This window comes from Loxodonta africana, chromosome 13, assembly GCF_030014295.1.
Source record: "Loxodonta africana isolate mLoxAfr1 chromosome 13, mLoxAfr1.hap2, whole genome shotgun sequence".
NCBI classification, from domain to species: Eukaryota; Metazoa; Chordata; class Mammalia; order Proboscidea; family Elephantidae; genus Loxodonta; species Loxodonta africana.
In genome coordinates, this window is record NC_087354.1 from 2,232,054 (window position 1) to 2,247,668 (window position 15,615).

The following is a 15,615-nucleotide window of genomic DNA, read 5'->3' on the forward strand; positions in this document are numbered from 1 at the left end:
CTGTTTTCTTGATATAAATCTCTCTCTCTCTTTTTCTCTCTATAATATATACATATATGTATATACATATATGTATACATACATATATGTGTATATATATATGCTTATATATACACTTCACTGTTTTTGCTTCTGCTGAGAACCTAGCCTAAGACAGTGAGTAGAGAGTGATATCAAACAGTAATTGGACAATGACATTTTCAGGAAGAAATGTTGCCAGAATTCTTGGAAATGAATACATTTTTGAGTGTCCTGACAGCTATTTGTAGATCCCCAGTTTTCTGTGACTCATGGAGTATCATTTCTTGAGAGTTTCCATGGACTGGACAATGCAAGTAGGTACAAATTTGGCTTTTTTCACTATATCAGCCAGGGTGATCAATGGAAAAGCCTAATCTATGCTTAGAGCCTCTAGGTCTTGTCCTTATTTTGCTGGTTTCTTGCTTGTTGTCAATGATCAGAGGCCTACATAATGGCAATTTTCATGTATACTGACCTTATTGGAACTTTTGGAAATAGCTGGCAGTAGCCAAAGCCATGAAGAAATGAGGATCTCTCCTGTGACCTCAGTATTACTGCTTTGTTTCTGTAATAAAGTTTCTGAGGAAGATCACTCCTGGCCCGTTGTCCTTGGGGTCATTCGAACATCTAAGGAATTCTCCACAAGACATGTACACGTGCTACCCAGTGTGACACAGAGCTGAAAAAAAGACATCTGTGGTAAGCATCTTAGGTATTAGGTGATGTATATATACCATGGAATTACCCTGGCTCAGGTCAATGATGACACCTAAAATTGTCTTGAACAGAGACAATGACAGAAAAATCTTGCTCAGTAAGATAACACTGAGGCCCAGCAGGAAATACCTTTTGCCCAGCCTTATTTATTGTCTTCAAAGTGGACATCCATTTTGATTCTTTTCACTTTCATCAAGGTATCGAAAATACGGAACTGACTGATGTTTGACAGGCTCATTCCTCTTTTTGTGTGATTTAGAAAGACCTTCTTCCAAGAAATCCACCGTTCCATGGATTCAAGGTGAATGATTCTATATCATTATAACTGGCTTCACCTGACATTTGGAAAAGTGCAGATGAATCCCTAAGGAAATTAAGTTTTGGGAATCAGATGAGAGGTGCCCCCCCCTTTTTTCCTTAACCTTGACTCATTCATTAAGTGTTGGTGATGATCGTGGCTGAATATTTATGATTCACAGAAACTTAAAACAATTTCGACTTGAGTAATTTTTGATACCCTGGTGCCTAGTCCAATATGCTGTATTGAATTGGGAGAAATACACAACTGGGCAAATGTGTTTTTATAAAGTAATTATGGGATGTGAATGGCTAGGAAATATACAAGGACACTGGTGAAATTACCTTAATTGAATGCCTATGTTAGATGAGGCTGGAACCTTAGATTCTGGAGTGCAGTTTTCCCATGAATCTTGGAATTGGATAAAGTGTTGAGTAGTCTAATACCTTACCCTCCCATTAAAGAAAACGTGACTGCATAATTTCTGTGCAGAAAAGCTAATGTGAAGGATGATGCTAGTTAAGGGTGAGGCCTTTAATATGATTAGCTTTAACAGTTCAGGCCACATGAAGTCATGGTAACCTGATCCTCTCCATCAGGAGTGAAAGACTGACTGCTGCCTTGAGCATATGAAAGATCATTTTTCTGAAAGTTCTTTGAAATCCTGTGGCATTTTGAAGTTTGTCTTGCTCTGCATATTCTAAGGAATCCTCTTCTGGTTTAAATACAGGAGGTGGTAGTTTCTTCCTGCCGTGACTATTTTGGCTGGGGGTCAAGAGTACAGTAATAGAACAATGGCACTTCCAGGAAGAGGTGTTGCCACAATTCTTGAAAAGGAATAAAATTTCCAATCTCCTGACAGCTGATTTGTAGATCCCCAGTTTTCTGGATACCCACAGAGTCATTTCTGGAGAGCTTCAATGGACTTGATAATGCCTGTGGATGTAGATATGGCTTTCTTCAATACCTCTTCCAGGAGTAATCAATGGAAAAGCCTCTTCTCTGCTTGGAAACTCCCAAGAGTTTGTTCTGTGTCCAGAGAGCTCAAGGCCTTGTCCTTACCTTGCTTGATTCTTCTCAATGGTCAGCAGTGTATATAATGCATTGCTTGTGGGGGCACTAATTTTATCAATACCTTTGACAATGTCATATCCATAAGGAAATGAACTTCTTTTCTTTGACTTGTGTCATACTGCTGTGTCCTTTAAAAAAGGGTTTCTGAGGTCGATTTCTGTTTACCTGTTTCCTTGGGTTCATTCCAAACAGCCAGGAAACCTGAAGAGGATATGTGAATGCTATGATCAAGTTTGACACTGGGCTGGAAGAGAGACATCTGTGGTAAGCATCTTGAGTTTTAAGGGATAAAAAATACCCAATTGACTCCTGTTTGGCAGGTTCGTTCCTTGGCTCTTTTCCTTTTTTTGTGATTGATTTAGAAAGGCCAGCTTTCAAAAAAATGAAGCATTCCATGGTGAGTAATTATATGTCATTATAACTGCTCTATTTGACACTTGGACAAGTGAAGATGAAGCCCAAAGGCAATTGGGTTTTGGTAATCAGATGAGATGTGTCCCTTTTTTTCTGGACTGTGACTGATTCACTAAGTTGTAGTGATCCTCATGGGTGAATAATTAGGATTCACAGGAACTTGAAACAATTTCAAATTGAGTAGAATTTGATACCCTAGTGCAGAGTCTGATATGTTATATTGAATTGGGAGGTACACACAACTAGATAGGTGTGTTTTTCTAAAATATTTATGGGTTGTGAGGGCCTGGAGCTATTCCATCAAAACTGGTAAACACCCCATAATTGAATTCCTGTCTAGGTTGTGGTTGGAACCTTAGGTTCTACAGTGCAGTTTTCCCTCACAAGTTGGAATTGGATGAACTGTTGAGTACTCTGATACCTGACTCACCCTTTAAAGAAAAGGTGGTGGCTACACAGACTTCCGTGCAGAAAAGCTAATGTGAGTGATGATACCAGTTGTCAAAGGTGAGGTCTTGGAGATGATTAGCTTCAGTATTCAGAAATAGGAAGACTTGATAGGCTGATCCTCTACGCACAGAATGAAGGATGTACTGTGCATTGCATGGGTGAAAAGATCACTTTTTACTGAAAGTTCATATTCATGTAGATATGTGATGACAGTCCTGATCTGTGTATTCTAAAGGATCCTCTGCTGGCTGAAAAACAGGAGGAGATGGGTTCTCCTTGTTGAGATTATTTTTGTGTGAGGTGGATTGGGGCCCTGGCTGGGCCAAGAGTGACATCAAACAATAATAGGACTATGGCGCTTTCTAGAAGAGGTGATGTCACGATTCTTGAAAAGAAATACATTTCCTAGTGTCCTCACTGCTACTTGTAAAACTCTAGTTTTGTCATTTCCTGAGAGTTTCCATGCACTGGACAATGTCTGTGAATACCCATATGAGTTAAATGTATCAGCCAGGACTAATCAATTGAAAAGCCTCTTCTGCATGCGACCTCCTGAGAGATTGTTCTATGTCCAGAGACCCCTAGACCTTGTCCTTGTCCTGTATGTTTCCTACTTTGAGTCAAAGGTCAGCTGTCGACCTAGTGAGTTACTTGTAGGGGTACAGATTTTATCGATCCCTTTTGGAATAGCTGCTAAACCATAGCCATGAGAAAATGAATTTCTCTTCTTTGACCTCTGTCTTATTGCTTTGTCTTTTATAAAAGATTTGTGAGGATCTTCCCTGTTGTCCTGCCTTCACTGGGGTCATTCAAACCTCCAGTCCTCCAGAAATCAAGAAGAGGATATATGAACACTCTGATCCAGTGTGACACTGATCTGGAAAGAAGACATCATGATAAGCATCTTGTGGTCTAAGGGAATTTGTACCTGGGGAGCCACATGGCTCAGGCCAATAATGACACCTAAACTTGTCTTGAAGAGAGACAATGAAAAAAAATCATGCTCTATAGAATTATGCTGAGGCCTAGAGGCCTTTTGCCCAACCTTATTTATCCTCTTCAAAGTGGATCCCCATTTTGATTTTTTTCACCTCCCTCAAGTGACCAAATATACCTAACTACTTGATGTATGTCTGCCTCATTCTTTGGCTCTTCTCATGTGATTTAGAAAGACCTGCTTCCAAGAAATTCACCATTGCAAGGACTCAGGGTGAATGAATGATTCTACGTGGTTATAACTGGTCCCATCTGACACTTGGACAAGTGAAGATGCAGCCTTTCATGGATTGAATTGCAATCCCCAAACACATGTGTATCAATTTGGGTAGGCCAAGTTTTCCAGGACTGTGTGATTGTTCACCATTTTGTCATCTGATGTGATTTTTCTATGTGTTGTAAATCTTATCTCTACGATGTTGATGAGATGGAATTAGTGGCAGTTATGCTAATGAGGCAAGACTAAATCTACAAGACTGGATTGTGTCTTAAGCCAATCTCTTTTGAGATATAAAAGAGAAAAGTGAGCAGAGGGACTTGGGGATCTCATTCCACCAAGAAAGTAATGCCAGGAGCAGGGTGTGTTCTTTGGACCTGAGTGCCGAGAAGCTCCTGGTCCAGAAAAAGATTGATGACAAGGACCTATAGACAGCCTTCCTCTGGAGTTGGAGCCCTGAATTTGGGCTTTTAGCCTACTAGACTGTGAGAGATAGAAACTTCTGTTGAAGCCATCCACTTGTGGTATTTCTGTTATAGCAGCACTAGATGACTAAGACACAGCCCAAAGGTAGTTGGGGTTTGGGAATCAGATGAGATGTGTTCCCTCTTTTTCTCTTGACCTTGACTGATTGACCAAGTGACAGTGATATTAATGGGTGAATATGTAGGATACAGGAACTTGAAACAATTTCAACTTGGGTAATTTTTGATACCCTGGGTCTCAGTCTGATACATCCTATTGAATTGGAAGAAATATACAACTCGACAAATGTCTTTTTCTAAAATATTTATGAGATACAAATGGCTAGGATCTGTACTAGTGACACTGGTAAACTTCCAATTATTCCACCCTTGTGTCAGTAGAGGCTGGAACCTTAGGTTCTACATGCACTTTTCCCATGAATCTTGCAATTGGATGAACTATTGAGTAGTCTGATACCTGACTCTACCTTTAAAGAAAAGGTGGCTACAAATATTTCTGTGTGGAAAAGCTAATGTGAGGGATGATGCCAGTGGTATAAGAAGAGGCCTTGGAGATGACTAGTGTTACGGATTGAATTGTGTCCCCTCAAAATATCTGTCAACTTGGCTAGGCCATGATTCCTAGGATTGTGTAAGTGCCTACCCTTTTGTCATCTGATGTGATTTTCCTATGTGTTGCAAATCTTTTCTCTATGATGGTGATGGGGAAACCTGGAGGCATAGTGGATAAGTGCTACGGCTGCTAACCAAAAGGTCAGGAGTTCAAATCCACCAGGCACTCCTTGGAAACTCTGTGGGGAAGTTCTACTCTGTCCTGTAGGGTCACTATGAGTCAGAATTGACTCAAAGGCGACATGCTTATGATGGTGGTAAAATGGGATTAGCAACAGTTATGCTAATGAGGCAGGACTCAGTCTACAAGATTGGGTTGTGTCTTGAGCCAATCTCTTCTGAAATAGAGAGAAGTGAGCAGAGAGACATGGGGACTTCATACCACCAAGAAAGCAGCACCAGCAGCAGAGTGCATCCTTTGGACCTGGGGTTCCTGCACTGAGAATTCTAGTCCAGGGGAAGATTGATGACAAAGATCTTCCCCCAGAGCCGACAGAGAGAGAAAGCCTTCCCTTGGATCTGGCACCCTGAATTTGGACTTCTAGACTCCTAGACTGTGAGAGAATAAATTTCTCTTTGTTAAAGCATCCACTTGTGGTACTTCTGTTATAGCAACACTAGACGACTAAGACAACTATCTTCAGCAATTCAGGCAATAGGAAGACATGATGTGCTGATCCTCTCCACAGGAATGAAGGACTTACTGCTGCATTGCCCATGTGAAAAGATTACTTTTTACTTAAAGTTCATTGGAATACTGAAGAGATGTGATGAGGGTCCTGTGTATTCTGAGCGATCATCTGTCGGTTATAAAACAGGAAGAGATGGGTTCTTACTGTTGCAATTATTTTGGCATGAGGTGGCTCAAGAGTGACATCAAATAATAATAGGACTACAGCACTTTCTTCCCCACGTGTCTGTCAGTTTGTCATACTGTGGGGCTTGTGTGTTGCTGTGATGCTGGAAGCTATGCCACTGGTATTCAGATACCAGCAGGGTCACCCATGGAGGACAGGTTTCAGCTGAGCTTCCAGACTAAGACAGACTAGGAAGAAAGACCCAGCAGTCTACTTCTGAAAAGCATTAGCCAGTGAAAACCTTGTGAATAACAGTGGAACATTGTCTGATATAGTGCTGGAAGATGAACCCCCCCCCAGGTTGGAAGGCACTCAAAAGATGACTGGGGAAGAGTTGCCTCGTCAAAGTAGAGTTGATATTAATGATGTGGATGGAGTAAAGCTTTTGGGACTTTCATTTGTTGATGTGGCACGACTCAAAATGAGAAGAAACAGCTACAAACATCCATTAATAATCGAACCTGGAATGTACAAAGTATGAATCTAGGAAAATTGGAAATCATCAGAAAGGAAATGGAACACATAAACATCAATATCCTAGGCATTAGTGAGCTGAAATGGACTGGTATTGGCCATTTTGAATTGGACAATCATATAGACTACTATGCTGGGAATGACAACTCGAAGAGGAATGATGTTGCATTCATCATCAAAAAGAACGTGTCAAGATCTATCCTGAAGTACAATGCTGTCAGTGATAGGATAATATCCATACGCCTACAAGGAAGACCAGTTAATACGACTATTATTCAAATTTATGCACCAACCACTAGGGCCGAAGATCAAGAAATAGAAGTTTTTATCAGCTGCTGCAGCCCAAAATTGATCGAACATGAAATCAAGATGCATTGATAATTACTGGCGATTGGAATGTGAAAGTTGGAAACAAAGAAAAAAGATCAGTAGCTGGAAAATATGGCCTTGGTGATAGAAACAATGCCAGAGATCGAATGATAGAATTTTGCAAGACCAACGACTTCTTCTTTGCAAATACCTTCTTTCACCAACATAAACGGCGACTATACACATGGACCTCACCAGATGGAACACGCTGAAATCAAATTGACTACATCTGTGGAAAGAGATGATGGAAAAGCCCAATATCATCAGTCAGAACAAGGCCAGGGGCCAACTGTGGAACAGGCCATCAATTGCTCACATGGAAGTTCGAGCTGAAACTGAAGAAAATCAGAGCAAGTCTACGAGAGCTAAAATATGACCTTGAGTACATCCCACCTAAATTTAGAGACCATCTGAAGAATAGATTTGATGCTTTGAACACTAGTGACCGAAGACCGGAGGAGTTGTGGAATGACATCAAGGACATCATCCATGAAGAAAGCAAGAGGTCACTGAAAAGACAGGAAAGAAAGAAAAGGCCAAGGTGGATGTCAGAGGAGACTCTGAAGCTTGCTCTTGAGCGTCGAGCAGCTAAAGCAAAAGGGAGAATTGATGAAGTAAAAGAACTGAACAGAAGATTTCAAAGGGCCTCTCAAAAAAACATAATAAAGTGTTATAATGACATGTGCAAAGAGCAGGAGATGGAAAACCAAAAGGAAGAACACGCTCGACATTTCTCAAGCTGAAATAATTGAAGAAAAAATTCAAGCCTCGAGTTGCAATAGTGAAGGATTCCATGGGGGAAAATATTAAATGATGCAGGAAGCATCAAAAGAAATGGAAGGAATACACAGAGTCATTATGCCCAAAAGAATTAGTCAATATTCACCCATTTCAAGAGGTGGCATATGATCAGGAACCGATCGTACTGAAGGAAGAAGTCCAAGCTGCTCTGAAGGAATTGTCAAAAAGCAAGGCTCCAGGAATTGATGGAATATCAATTGAGATGTTTCAACAAACAGATGCAGCACTGGAGGTGCTCACTCGTCTATGCCAAGAAATATGGAAGACAGCTTCCTGGCCAACTGATTGGAAGAGATCCATATTTATACCTATTCCCAAGAAAGGTGATCCAACTGAATGTGGAAATTATAGAAAAATATCATTAATATCACACGCAAGCAAAATTTTCCTGAAGATCATTCAAAAATGGCTGCAGCAGTATATCGACAGGGAACTGCTAGAAATTCAGGCCGGTTTCAGAAGAGGACGTGGAACCAGGGATATCATTGCTGATGTCATATGGATTCTGGCTGAAAGCAGAGAATACCAGAAGGATGTTACCTGTGTTTTATTGACTATGCAAAGGCATTCGACTGTGTGGAGCATAACAAACTACGGATAACACTGCGAAGAATGGGAATTCCAGAACACTTAATTGTGCTCCTGAGGAACCTTTACATAGATCAAGAGGCAGCTGTTCAGACAGAACAAGGGGACACTGATTGGTTTAAACTCAGGAGAAGTGTGCGTCAGGGTTGTATTCTTTCACCATACCTATTTAATCTGTATGCTGAACAAATAACCCGAGAAGCTGGACTATATGAAGAAGAACAGGCATCAGGATTGGAGGAAGACTCATTAATAACCTGCGTTATGCAGATGACACACACAACCTTGCTTGCTGAAAGTGAAGAGGACTTGAAGCACTTACTAATGAAGATCAAAGACCACAGCATTCAGTATGGATTGGACCTCAACATAAAGAAAACAAAAATCCTCACAACTGGACCCATGAGCAACACCATGATAAATGGAGAAAAGATTGAAGTTGTCAAGGATTTCCTTTTACTTGGATCCACAATCAACAGCCATGGAAGCAGCAGTCAAGAAATCAAAAGATGCATTGCATTGGGCAAATCCGCTGCAAAGGACCTCTTCAAAGTGTTGAAGAGCAAAGATGTCGCCCTGAAGACTAAGGTGTGCCTGACCCAAGCCATGGATTTTTCAATCACATCACATGCATGTGAAAGCTTGACAATGAATAAGGAAGACTGAAGAAGAGTTGATGCCTTTGAATTGTGGTGTTGGCGAAGAATATTGAATATACCATGGACTGCCAAAAGAATGAACAAATCTGTCTTAGAAGTACAACCAGAATGCTCCTTAGAAGCAAGGGTGGAAAGACTGTGTCTTACATACTTTGGACATTTTGTCAGGAGGGATCAGTCCCTGGAGACGGACATCATGCTTGACAGAGTACAGGGTCAGCGGAAAAGAGAAAGACTCTCAACGATGTGGATTGACACTGTGGCTGCAACAATGAGCTGAAGCATAACAACAATTGTAAGGATGGCGCAGGACCGGGCAGTGTTTCGTTCTGTTGTGCATAGGGTCGCTATGAGTCGGAACCGACTCGAGGGTACCTAACAACAACAACTGCAGCAGCGGCACTTTCTAGAAGAGGGGTTGCCACAATTCTTGAAAAGGAGTACTTTGCTGAGTGTCCTGACAGCTGATTTATAGACGCCCCATTTTCTGTGCCCTGTGTGTCATTTGCTGAGAATTACCATGCACTGGACAATGTCTGTGGATAACCATGTGGCTTTCTTCAATATATCATCCAGGGTTAATCATTTGAAAAACCTCTTCTATGCGTAGGCCCTTCTGAGAGTTCTATGTCCAGAGACCTCTAGGTCTTGCCTTAATCTTGCAGGTTTTTTGCTTTCTGTCAATGTTCAGCAGCCTACCTAACAGATTTCTTGTGGGGGTTTTATAGATACCTTTGGGAATATTTGCTAAAGCCATAGCCATAAGAAAATGGTATTCTCTTCTTTCACATTTCTATTACTGCTTTGTCCTTTAAAAAGGGTTTCTGACCATACTCCCTGTTGTCCTGTTTTCACTGTAGTCATTCCAACCCCAGGGAACCTGAAGAGAATATGTGAGCCCTGTGATCCACTGTGACACTGGGTTGGAAGGAAAATATCGTGGTAAGCACCTTGAAGTTTAAGGGGGTTTAAACCTGGAGACATGGCTCAGGTCTATGATGACACCTAAGCTTGTCTTGAAGAGAGATTGACATAAAAATCATGCTCAATAGTATTATGCTAAGCCCTGTGAGAGAAACTCCTTTTGGCCAACCTTTTTTTATCTTTTTCAAAATGGATCTCTATTTTAATTCTTTTCACCTCCATCAAATAATTGAAAATACCTAACTGACTTATGATTGTCGGGCTTATTCTTTGGCTCTTTTCCTTTTTTTTACATGATGTAGAAAGACCTGCTTCCAAAAAACTCACTCTCCCAAGGATTCAAGGTGAGTGATTCTATGTCATTATAACTAGTCAAATCTGACATTTGGACAAGTGAAAATGGCTCCCAAAGGCAGTTGGGTTTTGAGAATCAGATGAGACGTGTCCCCTTTTTTTTTTCTTGACCTTGAATAATTAAGTGGTGGTGATATTCATGGGCAAATATTTAGGATTCATGGGAACTTGAAGCAATTTTGACTTTAGTACTTTTTGATACACTTGGGTCCAGTCAGTGCAATATGTCCTAGTGAATTGGGAGAAACACAAAATTAGACAAATGTGTTTTCTAAAATATTTATGGGATATGAATGGCTAGGAGGTATAACAGCTACACTGGTAAACTTCCCATGATTCAACCGTTGTGTCAGTTGAGGGTGGAACCTTATGTTCTCCAATGGATTTTCCCATAAATCTTTGAATTGGGTGAACTCTTGATTATTCTGTTATCTGACTCTACTTTTAAAAAAAGGTGTCTTCACAGACTTCTGTGTAGAAGAGGTAATGTGAAAGACAATGCCAGTTGTTAAGGTGAAACATTGGACATGACTAGTTTCAGGGGTTCAGGCTACAGAAAGTCATGAGTGGCTGATCCTCTACACAGGGAATTAAAGTCTTACTGCTGCCTCCACTTGCAAAAAGATGATTTCTCTTGACAGCTCATTGAAATTCTGTGGAGATGTGATAAGAGCCCTACTCTGTGTATCCAAAGGGATCCTCTGATGGTTGAAAAACAGGAGGAGATAGGTTCTTTTTGTTGAGATTATTTTGGCTCGCACTGGATCGGGGCCCTTAGTAAGTCAAGAGTGACTTCAAACAGTAATAGGACACTCTAGAAGAGATGCTGCCACAATTCTTGAAAAGAATACATTTTTGAGTGTCCTAACAACAGATCATAGATCCTTAGTTTTCTGTGATCCCCAGGTGTAATTTCCTCAGGTTCCGTGCACTGGACAAAGACTGTGGATACAAATATGGCTTTCTTTAATATATCAGCAGGGTCTCATCAATTGAAAAGCATCTTCTAGCATGGAACTTATTGAGTGTTTATTATTTTTCCAAGTAATTCTAGACCTTGTTCTTATCTTACATGTTTCTTGCTTTTTATTAATGGTCAGCAGCATACCTAATGGGTTGCTTATGGGGGTACTGATTTTATCCATTCTTTCGGGAATGTCTGCCAAAACCATGGCCATAAAGAAGTGAACCGTTCTTCTCTGATCTCTGTCTTACTGCTTTATCCTTTAAAAAGGGTTTTTGAGGATGATTACAGTTTTTCTGCTTTCATTGTGGTTATTCCAACCCCCCAGGAAGCCAGAAGAGTATATATGAACACTCTGATGCAGCGTGTCATTGGGCTGCAAGGAAGAAAACTATGGTAAGCATCTTAAGGTTTAAGGGGTTTATACCTGGGAGTGACATAGTTTGGGTCAACAATAACACCTAAACTTGTCTGGAGGAGAGATGATGACATAAAAAAACATGCTCAGTAGCATTATGCTGAGGCTTAGAGGAAAATTCCTTTTGCCCAACCTTATTTATGTTCTTTAAAGTGAGTGTCCATTTTGATTCTTTTCACCTCCCTCAAGTGATCGAAAATACCTAACTGACTGATGTTGGTCAGGCTCCTTCTTTGGCTCTTTTCCTCTTTTTGTGTGATTTGGAAAGATGTGCTTCTAAGAATTTCACCATTCCAGGTATTCAAGGTGAGTGATTCTATGTCATTATAACTGGTCCCATCTGACACATGGACAAGTGAAGAAGATTCAACCCAAAGGTAGTTGGGTTTTGATAATCCTATGAGATGAGTCCTCTATTTTTTTCTTGACCTTCACTGATTGAATAAGAGGTGATGATATTCACTGGTGAATATTTAGAATTCACAGGAATTTGAAACAATTTCAACTTGAGTAACTATTGTTGATACCCTGGATCCCTGTCCGATATGGCATATCGAATTGGGAAAAGTGCAAAACTAGACAAATGTGTTTTTCTAAAACATTTATGGGATGCAAATAGCTATGAGCTACACTGGCAACACTGGTTACCTTGCCATAATTGAATGCCTGTCAGTTGAGGCTGGAATATTTGGCTCTTTAGTGCAATTTTTCCATGAATCTTGGAACTGTATGAACTATTGTGTAGTCTGATGCCTGATTCTACCTTTAAAGAGAAGGTGGCTGTGCAGATTTTTGTTTAGAAAAGCTAATTCGAAGAATGGTGGAAATTGTTAAGGGGAAGCCTTGAAGATGGCTAGTTTCAGGACTTCAGGTCACAGGAAGCCATGATGGGCTGCTCTTCTTCACAGGGAATGAACACATGACTGCTGCATTCCATATGTAGAAAGATAATTTTGGGGGGACAATTCATTGGAATTCTGTAGAGATAAGAGTCAGGTTCTGTATATTCCAAGGGATCCACTGATGATTGAAAAACAGGAGGAGATGGGTTGTTTCCACTGCGATTGTTTTGGTGAGATGTGGATTGGGTCTCCATGTGGGTCAAAAGTGACATCAAACAGTAGTAAGGCTATGGTACTTCGTAGAAGAGGTGTAACCACAATTCTTGAAAAGGAATATATTTCTGAGTGCCTGACAGCTGATTTGTAGATCTCCAGTTTTCTGTGACCCCAAGGTGTCATTTCCTGAGAGTTTCCATGCACTGGACAATACCTGTGGATACAGATATGACTTTCTTCAATACGTCAGCCAGGGATAATCAATGGAGAAGCCTCTTCTTGTATAAGAACTCCTGTGAGTTTATGTCCAGAAATCTCTAGGCCCTGTCCTTATTGTTCATGTTTCTTGCTTTGTGTCAATCGTCAGCAGCCTACCTAACAGATTGCTTGTGTGGGTACTCATTTTATCAATCCTTTTGTTAATATCTGCTAAAACCATACACATAAGGAAATTAATTTCCTTCCTTTGATCTCTGACTGCTTTGTCCTTTAAAAAATATTTCTAAGGTCAGTTCCCCCCACCTCCATGCATCTGACAGTTTGTTGTATTGTGGGAGCTTGAGTGTTGCTGTGATGCTGGAAGCTATGCCACTGGTATTCAAAAACCAGAGCGTCAGCCATGGTATACAGGTTTCAGCTGAGCTTCCAGACAAAGACAGGCTAGGAAGAAGGACACGAGAGTCTGAAAACAGGTAGCCAGTGAAAACCTTATGAATAGCAGTAGAACATTGTATGATATAGTGCTGGAAGATGAGCCATTCAGGTTGGATGGGACTCAAAATACAACTGGGGAAGAGCTGCCACCTCAAAGTATAGCTGATCTTAATGACATGGATTGAGTAAAGCTTTCAGTGTCTTCATTTGCTGAGGTGGCATGACTCAAAATTAGAAGAAACAGCTGCAGATATTCATTAATAATTGTAACGTGGAATGTACAAACTGTGAATCTAGGAAAATTGGAAATCATCAAAATGAAATGGAATGCATAAACATTTGAACTGAATTTGGCTGGTACTGGCCATTTTGAATCAAACAATCATATGATGTGCTATGCTGGGAATGAGCAAATTGAAGAGGAATGGCATTGCATTAGCCATCAAAAAGAATATTTCAAGGTCTATCCTGAGGTTCAAAGTTGTCAGTGATAGGATAATATACATAGGCCTACAAGGAAGTCCAGTTAAAACCACTTTTATTCAGATTTACACACCAGCCATTAAGGTCAATGAAGAAATTGAATATTTTTACCAACTTCTACAGTTTGAAATTGATCAAACATACAACCAAGACACATTGATGCCTACTGGCGATTGGAATGTAAAAGTCGGAAACAAAGAAGAAGGGTTGGTAGTTGGAAAATATAGCCTTGGTGATAGAAATGACACTGGAGATCACATGGTAGAATTTTGCAGGACCAACGACTTCATTATTGCAAATACCTTTTTTCCCAACATAAATGGTGACTATAAACATGGACCTCACCAGAAAGAACACACAGGAATCAAATCAACTACATCTGTAGAAAGAGATATCAGTAAAAGAGATATGTTTTATATCATCAGTCAGAACAAGGCCAGGGCTGGCTGCAGAACAGACATCAGTTACTCATATGTAAGTTCAAGTTGGTGAAAATTAGAACAAGTCCATGAGAACCAAAGCATAACTTGAGTATATCCCACCTGAATTTAGAGACCATCTCAAGAAAAGATTTGACTTGTTGAACACTAATGACTGAAGACCAGATGAGTTGTGAAATGACTTCAAGGACATCATACATGAAGAAAGCAAGATGTCAGTAAAAAGTCAGGAAGGAAAAAAAAGACCAAAATGGATGCCATAAGAGATGCTGAAACTTGATCTTGAACATCGAGTACCTAAAGCAAATGGAAGAAATAATGAAATAAAGGGCTGAACAGAAGATTTCAAAGGGTGGTGTGAGAAGACAGAGTAAAGTATTATAATGACATGTGTGAAGACCTGGAGATAGGCAGAAAACCAAAAGAGAAGAACACCTTCAGCATTTCTCAAGCTGAAAGAACTGAAGAAACTATTCAAGTCTCTAGCTGCAATTTTGAAGGATTCTACAGGGAAAATATGAAATAACACTGGAAGTATCAAAAGAAGATGGAAGGAATTACAGAGTCACTGTACCAAAACGAATTGGTCAACTTTCATTCTTTTCAGGAGGCAGCATATGATCAGGAACTGATGGTACTGAAGAAAGAGGTCCAAGCTACACTGAAGGCATTGGTGAAAAACAAGACTGTAGGAATTGTCGGAATACCAACTGAAATGTTTCAACAAATGAAGGTAGTACTCAAGGTGCTCACTTGTCAATGCCAAGAAAGTTGGAAGACAGCTACCTAAGAAGAAATCCATATTTGTGCATATTCCAAAGAAAAGTGATCCAACCGAATGTGGAAATTATCAAACACAAATAAAATTTTGGTGAAGATCATTCAAAAACAGTTACAGCAGCATATTGGCAGGGAACGTTGAGAAATTCAAGCTGGATTCAGAAGAGGACATGGAACAAGGGATATTGTTGTTGACGTTAGCTGGATCATGGCTGAAAACAGAGAATACTAGAAAGATGTTTACCTGTATTTTATTGACTGTGCAAAGGCATTCAACAGTGTGGATCATAACAAAGTATGGATAACGTTGCAAAAAAGAGGTATTCCAGAACACGTAATTGTGCTCATGAAGAAGCTGTACACAGACCAAGAAGTAGCTGTTCAAAGAGAAGAAAGGGATAACTGACTCTACGTTTAATGAAAAGGTGGTTGCATAGATTTCTGTGTAAAAAGCTGATGTGAGGGATGATGCCTATTGTTAAACGGGAGGTTTTGTTTCACATTAAAG

At 40.2% G+C, this 15,615-nt stretch overlaps 4 non-coding genes across 4 annotated transcripts; all 4 read left to right on the top strand.

Annotated features, from left to right (window-relative positions):
* The first annotated feature begins 774 nt into the window (after positions 1-774).
* Positions 775-855, top strand: LOC111747866 (small nucleolar RNA SNORD115). Its single transcript, XR_002783823.1, has one exon. It is a non-coding gene; the product is annotated as a small nucleolar RNA SNORD115 (small nucleolar RNA).
* A 3,066-nt stretch (positions 856-3,921) lies between these two features.
* Positions 3,922-4,001, top strand: LOC111747862 (small nucleolar RNA SNORD115). Its single transcript, XR_002783819.1, has one exon. It is a non-coding gene; the product is annotated as a small nucleolar RNA SNORD115 (small nucleolar RNA).
* Positions 4,002-10,021: 6,020 nt separating this feature from the next.
* On the top strand, positions 10,022-10,100 carry LOC111747869 (small nucleolar RNA SNORD115). The gene has a single exon (XR_002783826.1). It is a non-coding gene; the product is annotated as a small nucleolar RNA SNORD115 (small nucleolar RNA).
* A 1,619-nt stretch (positions 10,101-11,719) lies between these two features.
* LOC111747868 (small nucleolar RNA SNORD115) lies at positions 11,720-11,801 on the top strand. The gene has a single exon (XR_002783825.1). It is a non-coding gene; the product is annotated as a small nucleolar RNA SNORD115 (small nucleolar RNA).
* The last annotated feature ends 3,814 nt before the right edge of the window (positions 11,802-15,615 follow it).